The sequence below is a fragment of the Belonocnema kinseyi genome, chromosome 10 (genome assembly GCF_010883055.1).
Source record: "Belonocnema kinseyi isolate 2016_QV_RU_SX_M_011 chromosome 10, B_treatae_v1, whole genome shotgun sequence".
Lineage (NCBI taxonomy): Eukaryota > Metazoa > Arthropoda > Insecta > Hymenoptera > Cynipidae > Belonocnema > Belonocnema kinseyi.
Genome location: NC_046666.1, coordinates 60,086,516 through 60,098,548, shown reverse-complemented (window position 1 = coordinate 60,098,548; position 12,033 = coordinate 60,086,516).

The window sequence follows — 12,033 nt, the reverse complement described above, 5'->3', positions numbered from 1 at the left end:
TGGTGTGCTCGGCGATTTTCTTCTTTCGAAAAAAATGGAGCAAAGAGTTTGCATTCAATTTTGTGTGAAAAATAGAATCCAGTGCTCTAAAACTCTTGAAATGTTGACAGTTGCATACGGTGAGTCTACTCTGAGTAAGAAACATGTGTATAAGTGGTACAAGCTGTTCCAAGAAGGGCGAGAGGATGTCGAAGAGGAACCGCGTCCTGGACGTCCCAGCACGTCAACATCAGATGAAAATGTTCAAGCAGTGGAAGAAATGGTGCTGAAAAATCGCCGAATTACCATCAGAGAAGTTGCTGAAGATGTTGGCATATCGGCTGGCTCATGCCATGCTATCTTTTCGCAAAAAACGTTCGGAACTTTGGAAAAACAATTCGTGGCTTTTGCATCACGATAATGCACCTGCTCATTCATCATTGCTTGTGAAAGATTTTCTGACCAAAAACAGCACCACAGTTATGCCTCAGCCTCCATATTCACCGGATTTAGCCCCCAGTGACTTTTTTCTTTTCCCAAAACTGAAGAGACCCATGAAAGGACATCGATTTTCAACGATTAAGGAGATAAAAACTGCATCGCTGAAAGAACTCAAGGCTATACAAAATGATTATCAGAAGTGCTTCGATGATTGGAAAAAGCGTTGGCACAAGTGTATTATATCTGAGGGGGATTACTTTGAAGGGGAAAACATAAAAATTGAGGAATAAATTAATATTTTTTGAGAAAACCATAAAATCGCCTTATTTTTTGAACACACCTCGTATTTATATTTTTAATTAAAAATTTATCTTTTTTCGTTGAAAACTCCACTATTTGTTTGAAAACTGATCTTTTTGATAAAGGTTCAACCATTTTGTTACAAATTGTTTAAAAATTGAACTGCACAATTTCAGGATGAAAAATTATATTTTTAATGGAAAATTAATTTTTTCATTGGAAAATTCGTTTTTTTGGTAGAGAATTATTTTTCTTTGTTAAAATCTTATCTTGTTTATTCAGGATTGAACTATTTTCTTGATTTTTTTTTGTTTGGTTAAAAATTAATGTCTAAGGAAGATTTTAATTATATCATTGTTGGTTGAAAACCAATCGTTTTTTTGTAGAGAATTAATGTTATGGGTGAAAAATTAATTTTTTTTTATTATTCTTAGCAGAGATGTCCAAATTCGATTATTCTGTCTTAGATTGGAAAAAATATCTTGCATAATTTATGATAAAACAATTTTAATCGCTAAGAGATTCTGCCATATACTGTGTAGAACCTGCCTGATTTTAAGTAAATTCTATTTTATTTTAAATGCTTTTGATAATATTGTTCTTGCATTGAAAATTAATTAAGTTGAAAATTCTATTATTTGTTTAAAACAATTTTTTCAAATTGAAAATTGATCTTTGTGTTTGAAATATCATATCTTTTGTTAAAACATTTACTATTTGTTGTCGAGTTCATCTCTTTTAATTAAAATTTGAAATAATCTGTAAAAAATTTCATTTTTTTAATCGAATATTAACTTTTATAAACTACAAACTGAATTATTCTATTTTTGTTTAAAATTTGATATTTTCAATTGAAACTTCATCTTTTTTGTTAAAAATCAATTTATGGTTAAAGAATTAATCTGTTTTTTATTATTCTTAACATAGATGTCCAAATTCCATTTTTTTCTCATATCAGAAAAAACGTCTTGCATAATTTGCCATAAAAAAATGTTAATCGCTGAAAGATTCTGTTATATAATGTGTAGAACCTGCCTGAATTTAAGTGAATTCTATCTTATTTTAAATACTTTATATATTATTGTACTTGGATTGAAAATTAATTTAGTTGAAAATTCTATTATTTGTTAAAAAACATTTTTTTAAATAGAAAATTAATTTTTGTGATTGAAATTTCATCTTTTTTGTTAAAACTTTTACTATTTGCTGTCAAATTCGCCTGTTTTGGTTAAAATTTTAAATAACCTGTAGAAACTTTCATTTTTTTATTGAATAGTAAGTTTTACATAGTAAAAACTGAATTATTCTATTTTTGTTTAAAATTTGATATTTTGTATTGAAACTTGATTTTTTTAGTTCAAAATGGAATTATTTGTTTGAAAATTTCCGTATTTTGTTGAAAATTTGTGTTTTTTGTTAGAAATATAAATATGAAGACCCGATACATCCATAAACCTAAATATAATTCATTTAATTCCACATTTCTTAAACTATATATTGTTTAAAAGCACATAAACCATTGAAAGCCTATACATTTTATACAGCTGTTTTGTTGTGAAGGGCAAATGCAAGGAATTTAATGGTACTTTTCTGGTATTGAGTAAAGTTAGCGTAACATTAGTGTATTTTTAGTTATAAGTTAATGTTTTATTTATTATTTGCATTCAATATAGACATTAAGTATTATTCCTGTGATGCATGGAATTTGTTATAAAATTTCATTGCTGATAAAAAATGCGGTAGCAACTTATTGAGATTTTGAGGTTTATATTACATTTTGCAATTCAAGAGCGAACTGCTCGCAGTAAATACATTTATCAAAAAGACGTAAGATGAAAACATACAAAGCTATTTTTTATTTTAATCCTGATTAAAATAGTTTCTGTTTTTTCACTAAACATTTTATAAATTTGAATGAAATCTTTGTATAATTTGTAAGAAAAATTTCAGTAAAAGCTCAACTTTCTTAAAGTTTTTGTAGTACATTTTCGTAACCTTTCATAGCAAAAAATAATATTTGATAGATTTTTGTAGACATATACAGAAGATTTACATTGAAGTGGCCAAAATTGTCTAATTTTGCGACCAGCAGTTCGTTTTTGTATTCTAAAATTAATTCCTAACCTCAAAATTTCAAAAGTTGCTATCGCATTTTCCACCAGCAATGGACTTTAATAACAAATTCCATGCTTCATGGAATTATTACTAAATGTTAATGTTTATATTAATAACAAATAATAGATTAAACATTAACTTATAATTCTGGACCATTAAATATATCTACCTGAGTGCCTGCGGAGAATTTCCCAGAGTTTCTCAGAGCCTTGAGAATGTTTAGCATATACTCTGAGATTTCTATCGGTAGGGTTAGTATATTTTTAATTACAAGTTAATGTTTAAGCTATTATTTGTTATTAATATAAATATTCACATTAATTAATATCCCTATGAAGCATGGAATTTGTTCTAAGTTTTGTTATTAAAGACCATTGCTGGTGTAAAATGCGATAACACCTTTTTGAGATTTTGAGGTTAGGAATTAATTTGAGAATACAAGAGCGAACTGCTGGTCGCAGAATTAGATAATTTTTGCCAATTTAAAGTAAGTCATTCGTATATCTACAGAAATCTATAAAATACTATTTTTTGCTATGAAAACTTATGAAAATGTACTACAAAAACTTTACGAAAGTTAAGCTTTTACTCTTTTTTCTTAATACGTAAAAATTACTCCGTGTTTGAAAAATATTGAAAATTATTGAAATTTTAAATGCAAATTTACCAAAAATTTCATTTAAATTTATAAAATTTTGGGTGAAAAACAGAAACTATTTTAATGAGGATTAAAATAAAAAATAGCTTTCAATGTTTTCATTCTACTTCTTTTTGTTTAATTTTTTAACTGCAAGCAGTCCGCTGTTCAATTGCACAATGTAATATTAACCTCAAAATCTCAATAAATTGCTACCGCATTTTATATGAGCAATGAAATTCTATAAAAAATTCCATGCACCACAGGAATAATACTTAATGTTAATGTTTATATTGAATGCAAATAATACCTAAAACATTAACTTATAAATAAATATACACAACCTTACACTAACTTTGAATTTCAACAAAATACGGCAATTTTAAAACAAATAATTCCATTTTTAACTAAAATAAATCAAGTTTCAATAAAAACGATCAAATTTTAAACAAAATAGAATAATTCAGTTTTTAGTATACAAAAGTTAATATTCAATAAAAAAATGAAATTTTCTAAAGGTTATTTAACATTTTAACCAAAACAGGCCAATTTGACACCAAATAGTAAAAGTTATAACAAAAAGATGAACTTTCAATAACAAAGATTAATTCACTTAAAATCAGGCAGGTTCTACATATTATATAGCAGAATCTCTTAGCGATTAACATTTTTTATAGTAAATTATGCAAGACGTTTTTTCTGATATAAGACGAAAAATGGAATTTGGACAGCTATGTTAAGAATAATAAAAACCAGATTAATTCTTCATCCATAAAATAATTTTTAACTGAAAACATTAAGTTTCAATAAAAAATATCAAATTTTAAGCAAAAATAGAATAATTTATTTTTTAGTTTATGAAAGTTAATATTCAATAGAAAAAAAATGAAATTTTCTACAGGTTATTTAAATTTTTAATTAAAACAGATGAACATGATACCAAATAGTAAAAGTTGTGACAAAACAGATGAATTTCAAATCACAAAGATTAATTTTCTATTTAAAAAAAATCTTTTTTAAGAAATAATATAATTTTCACCTAAATTAATTTTCAATGCAAGAACAATATTATAAAAAGTATTTAAAATAAAATAGAATTTACATAAAATCAGGCAGGTTCTACACGTTCTACACGTTATATAGCAGAAACTTTCAGCGATTAACATTTTTTTATGGTAAATTATGCGAGACGTTTTTTCGATTTAAGATAAAAAAAAACTCGAATTTGGGTATCTATGTTAAGAATAATAAAAAACAGATTAAGTTTTTACCTATAACATTAATTCTCTACAAAAAACTATTAGTTTTTAACCAACAATGATGTAATTAAAATTTTCATTAAATGCATTAATTTTTAACAAACAAAAAAAGTCATGAAAATAGTTGAACCCTCAATAAACAAGATAAGATTTTAACAAAGAAAAATAATTTTGTACCAAAAAGAAAAATTTTCAAATAAAAAAATTAATTTTTAATCAAAAATATAAATATCTAAAACCAGAAATAGGATAATTCCTTTTTAGTTAAAAGAAATAATATTTAACAACAAACAATTAAATTTTAACAAATTAATTTAAATTTTACTAAGCTAGATTCATTTGATGATACATAGTTGAACTTTCAAGCACGCTCATGTATTTTCAACCAAGAACACAACAATATCAATTTTTAATTCCAAATTGCAGTGTTCCACCATAGGTGGGATAGTTAAATTTTCAGTTAGAGAAATTAATTCTTAACAAAAAAAAATGGAATGTGCAACTTAATAGTTTCGTTCTTAATCACAAAGATGAATTTTCAAACAAGAAGACTAATTTCCTACGAAAATAACGAATTTTCATCGAAAAATGTGCATTTTCAAACAAATGGTTGAATCTTCAACTACAAAAGATCAATTTTTAACTACAAATATCAATTCTCTACCAAAAATGGTATAATCCAATTTTAGCTTACGTACATTAATTTTTGACTATCTATAAAGGAACTTTCAACGAAATAGTTCAATTATCAATTTCAAATTTTAAACTAAAACAGATGAAATTGACACCAAATAGTAGAAGTTTAAAAAAAAGTGAATTTTCAATCACAAAGATTAATTTTCTATTAAAGATATTTTTATAATAAATAACAGAATTTTGTAGACATTGTTGATGTAAGCTGTTGGCTTTAGGGTCAGGTGAATTGAAACTAAGTTGTTTCAAACGTATCGGCACACAAAGGTGGCCTTCATCAGTGAGATTTATTAAATCTGTGAAAAGTGCACAATATCTTGTAGGTATGCAGTTGTGAACTAATAAAAAATGAAAATGACTTATTTTTAAATTTAAATTTCATTTAATTTTATAATGAACTATCGATCAATCTTGCATTAATCTTAAAACATTATTTTATTTTGAAGAAGTACAATTGATGAGAAAACAATACCAATGTAGTCGGGAAAGTTTTGTCATCAATTTTTTATTTAATGAAACAATTTTCAATCGCAAAAGTTGTTTACAAATTATTTTTTCAGCGTCGTATATAATTATATTAAATTTTTTAAATATTTTACTCCTTTTTTGTTATTTTTTAAATAATTTGTCTGTACGAAAATTATTATTATAAATTGTAAGAGACTTTATACAGATTTAAATTGTTTTCAACTTAATTAATTTTCAATCTAAGAACAATATTATAAAAAGTATTTAGAATAAGATAGAATTCACTTAAAATCAAGCAGGTTCTATACATTCTTTATCAGAATCGTGAGCGATAAAATTTATGTATGGTAAATTATGCAAGACGTTTTTTTCCTATATGGGACAAAAAAAATCGAATTTGGACATCTATGTTAAAAATAATAAAAAACAGATTCATTTTTACTCATAAAATTAAGTCGCTACAAAAAACTATCAGCTTACAACCAACAATGATACAATTAACATTTTCTTAAATAAATTAACTTTTAACAAACAAACAAACAAAAAATCAAGAAAATAGTTGAATCGTCAATAAAAACGATAAGATTTTATCAAAGAAAATTAATTTTCTACCAAAAAGACGAATTTTTAAGTAAAAAAATTAATTTTCAATTATGAAAATAATTTTTTATCCTAAAATTGTACATTTAAATTTTTAATAAAATAGCTGAATCCTCAATCAAAAAGATCAAATTTTAAACAAATAGTGAAGTTTTTAACTAAAAAAAGATAAATTTTTAATTAAAAATATAAATATATAGTACCAGAAATAGGATTATTCCTTTTTAGTTAAAAGAATTAATATTTAACAACAAACAATTAAATTTTAAACAAAGTAATTGAAATTCATAAAAATAGATGAATTTGATAATACATAGTTGAACTTTCAAACAAACGGATACATTTTTAACCAAGAACATTAATTTTATATAAAAAAGACGATGTTTGAAACAATCACAAAGATAAATTATCAGCAAAGAAGGCTAATTTCCTGCCAAAAACCTGAATTTTGATCGAAATATGTGCTTTTTCAAACAAGAGGTTGTATTTTCAAGTAAAAAAGATCAATTTTCACTTTTAAATATCAATTCTCTATCATAAATGGTATAATCCAATTTTATCTTACATAAATTAATTTTTAACTAACTATGAAGGAATTTAACAAAAAATTGAACCCTCAATGAAAGAGATGAATTTTCAACCGCGAAGATTAATTTCCTACTTGAAAAAGATGGTTTTAAAAAAATTAAATTTTTAACAAAAAACGAACCATTTTTTTTAATATCATTTTTCTATCAAAAATGGTATAATCGAATTTTGTCTTAAATAAATTAATTTTTCACAGAGAAAGGAATTTTTAACAAAATAATAGAATCCTCGCGAAAAAGATGAAATTTCAATTAGGAAGTTTTTTTTTTAACCAAAAATGACGAATTTTCAACAAAATTCTGAATTTCCAAATACTTCATGAAAACAGATGAATTTGTTTCCAAATACTTCAATCATTAATGAAAAAAGATCGACTTTAAACCAAAAGGAGTAATTTTCTACCAAAACAGACAAATTAAAAAAATTGAATTATTGAGTAAAAAAGGTCAATTTTCAATTTAAAATATGAATTTATAACAAAAATAGTGGAATCGAAATTACTTTTAAAGAAATTGGTTTTTGACAATCTGAAAAGCATTTTCTTTTTAAATAACTGAGTCCTTAATAAAAAATATTAATTTCAACCAAGAATATTACTTTTCTACCAAAAATTACAAGTATTCTACAAAATCCAGAAAGTTTCAAACAAATATATGATTTTTATCTAAAAAATATCATTTTTCAACCAAAAGTAATATTAGTAAATTTCACCATTATAGAAATTAATTTTAAAAAATATATACAAAAATTTGAAGAAAATAGTTGAATATTCAATCAAAAAGGTTTGTTTTAAACAGTAACAGATGAAGCTTCAATTATGAACTTAATATTCAACGAAAAATGGGATGCTTCAGTTTTTAGTTAAAAAAATGTTTTCCAATTTAAAGTAGTGTCATTAAAAGAATATATCTGTGTTCTCTACCAAAACAGATTGTAATTAAAAATATCAATAATTTTTTAACCAAAAATGGAAAGCTAAATTTTCACTTCAATAAATTAATTTTGAAAAAATAAGAATTGTCCGAAAAATGGTTGAATCCTCAATCATCATTTTCTACTAAAAATGTCATAGTTGAATTTTTTGTTAAAAAATTTAATTTTCGACAAAAAAAAACAGTGTTATGAAAATTATTTCAAAGGAGATCGAATCCATTTAACATTAGGTAGGTTCTGCACTTTGAGTCGCTGAATCGATCAGAAAAGGAATTATGTGGTTTTTAGATTAAATTTTAAGAGAACTTTTTGTTCATTGTGAAACTACTTCATTTTTAAACTACAAGGGAACAGTTTTTTGAAACTGTTTGTTGAAAATATTCAACAATTTAGTTAAATTTTTTTTTGTCTTGACTGAAAATTTTTTGCATTTGACTACTTGGTTAAATGTTACACCAATTGAGTGAAAATGGATATTTTTGTGCTAAAGATTTATCATTTTAGTTGGAAATTTAATTCTTTTATTCAAAATTCTTTCTTTCTTTGGTTGAAAATTAATCTTTTTTGTGGAACATTTCTGTAATTGTATTAAGGTTAAGAGACCTTTAAAAAATTAATTTTTTTGGTTGAGGATTCATTATTTTAGTTACCAATTTATTTCTGGTTAAAAACTTAAAAATTTTCTTGAAATGCAGATTTTGGTTCAATTCAGCTGTTAATGTTTTAAAATAATCATATTTTTTAGTTTTTGGTTGAAAATTTATCTACTTATTTAAAAGTTTAACTATTTTGTTAAAATGTTAGGTGTTTGGACGAAAATTTAACTATTTGGTTGAAAATTCGTTAATTTTTTTAAAGTGAAAATTAAACTTTTTCATTTTCAGGGTAAACGGTTTTGTTAAAAATTTGGCTTTTTAATAAAAGATTTGCATTTACAACCGAATAGTTTAACTTTTAACCAAATACTTAAATTTATGACCTACAAATATAAATTTTAAACTGAATGGCCAAATTTTCAATCGAAAAAGATTAATCTTTAATAAAAAAGAGTTGCATTAAAAAAAAGAATTCCCAATAAAAACGTAGTGGTGAACATCTTAAAAAAAAAAGAATTTCAACAAACTATTTAAACTTTTAACCAGAGTTGAATTTTCGAACGAGTATGTCAATTTTCAACAAAGTAGTTGAATTTTTATCCTGCAAATATGGATTTTCGATAAGAAATGTAACATTTGATATTTCAACGAATGCAGATGCTGCCAAGAGATGCATTGTAAAAATAAGGATGCGAATTTTCAATCATAAAGATTAATGTTCCATAAGTGATTCGAATTTAAACAAAAAGTAGAAAGTTACTTTTTCGCATAAAACGTTCATTTATTTCCGAAAAAAAAAGAATTAAAAAAAATAGTACATTTTTTTAACCAAAGGGATGAGTTTTCCACTGAAATTATTAATTTTTCATCTAGAAAAACGAATTTTCAACAAATAAAGAATTTTCAGTTAGGAAATCAAATAATGTGTCCCAATCCTTAAACTTTTAAGTCAAAAGACTATTTTTCTGTAAAACAGTTATAACACCTTTCCCCTTCATCTACCTCCATAAACCACATTTTTCACAACACCTTCACCCCACATGATAAGTTTTCAAGTATTTATTGGTTTAAAGTGTTAATTTAAATGATTGATCCCACTAATTTCAATGTAATTTGAAATATAATCATTATTAGTTCAATTTTAAAGAAAGGTTTTAAAGGGGAGACTTGACCAAGATTTTCAGGGGAGCGTTTGCCAAGTGGTAACAAGCTAATAACATTTGTTTTTCTACCAATAAGAAAATTGATTATCATAATGCGCGTTCAAAAATGTCGCTAAATTGATTTATAAGAATTGTGGTTTAAAAATGAAAAGTTAATTATTTAAAGAATATGATTTATCATCAACGTGAGTTACAAAATTGTAATAAATGCTATTGATCAATATTAGGTGTAAATTAATTTTCAATAAAAAAAAGCTCATTTGGAATGAAATAGTTCAATCTAATTTTCTACCAAAAAATATAAAATTGGTTAAAATCCTATTATAAAAGATTAATTACAGTTTCAGGTTCAGAACTGATCCCTTGTTGCCTTCTATTTTTTATACTAATATTGTGTAACATTAATTAAATATGTATAACATAGAAAAGATAGGCTTTTGGTTTATTCCTTTTCATAAAAAGATGGATAGGCACGCGCCGTAGCGCGCGCAAGACTACTAGTGTTATTATATATCTCTCAAAATCTTAATGTTTGCAAATAAGTATACATACTATAGTGTGTTACTATAATTCAAAGTGCTAGCCACCGTGAGTCTTTAGAGTCGCTAGAGTTCAGCCGAGCCACATAGAGTATTAGATTACTCGAGTCTCAACACGAGAGTTAACAGTCCTTTGCTTTTAATAGAGTAAAACACGTGTAAAGTTTGAAAAAATGCAACAATTTTTCGAATTTTTTATACGAATTTAATTTATGACAAAACCTAGGAAAGTTGCAGCGAAATTCTTAAATTCGCACAACAAGGTCCTTGAAGTCTTATCTTTAATTCAAGTTTAAAAAAACTTGGAAAATGTTGAAAGGTTCTCGAGATACGACTAAAAATGTCCACGTGTGCCTGCGTCGGGTTTCAGCCGCTTAAGCAGCGAACCTGGCCGACAACGTTGATCGCCGACCGGAACTCGACGCAGACATGCTTGGACATTTTTAATCATACCTTAGGAACGCATGAACATTGTTGAAGTTGTATTAGGTTAAATGAAATATAACATTGAAGACATTAAGCCCTGTAAATTTCCATTTTTTTTCAAGTTTTCAAGTTGCATCACAAGTTGAAGTTAAAGAACAAAACCTGAGAAATTCTCGGCAATCGCCGCTTTCGCGACGGATAGCGGTAATCGTAGACTGAAACTAGACATTCTCAGTTTTATGTCAAGAGCATGGACATATTTTTAAAGTTTCATTCGCTTAGATTAAAAATAAGAGTTTAGAAACTGTACATTATAAATTTCAGATTTTTTCTACATCTTTTCTAGGTTTGCAGCGCTAACCAGTTAACAGTCAATGATTTTTTTCAAGTTAATAAGATGTTGAATTGATCCATTTTTTTCTCATTTCGAGTTCTACATTATTTTATATCATATTTCTATAAGTATTAATCACATGAAAAAGCAATGATTATGTAATTTAATTACTTCTAATAAGCTGTATTTCGTCAGCTTCGACCTTCACCGGAGGGCAAAGCCGACTTCAGCTTTTTATGAAAGTCAAAACATTTAAAGATAAGAAAATATGATGGGTTGCTTCTGTGGTATTTTATGTACTGGAAAAATTTCCTTTAAAGATATCCAACGAGAATAATAAGTTATTTTGAATAAAAATATAGGTAGCTGTAACATAACCTCTTATTCATTGACATTCTACTAGAAACGCACTTTAAGCAATGTTTCTACCACACTAATACAAGAAAGCTGCATACCGACCGGATTGATAATCATAATAATGTTTAATAGTTTCTCCCATGGACATAGAAAACAAGGGACTAGGCATGCCATCGCGGGGGTGATGCAATGAGGGGGGAGGTCCGCCACCTTTTGATGTCCCGCGAGAAACATGACAGCGCCCACATGTTTATGTTTTCATGCACAGTTTGTCGGCAAAAATGCTCGTGCGCATAATCAAATAGCACATCGTACGATGGCGGCTCTCCTCAATATGGAATTCTCCCCCCTCCCGTGTATTCAACCCAGCACGCCAAGTTAGGATGGCATGCCTAGTCCCGTGTTTCCTATGTTCATGGTTTCTCCCATGTAGCCCACAAGATAAGACGATTATCAATTATCAATTATCGACGAAACTTGTGACACGTGTATAACTTAAGAACTTGTACACGGAAAAAAAATTCTTGAGGCGAACGAGTGAATAGAGAATATATTAAACTCAAAGAAAGTGTACGCTTGGATTAGGTAAAACGTTTAGTTAGAAG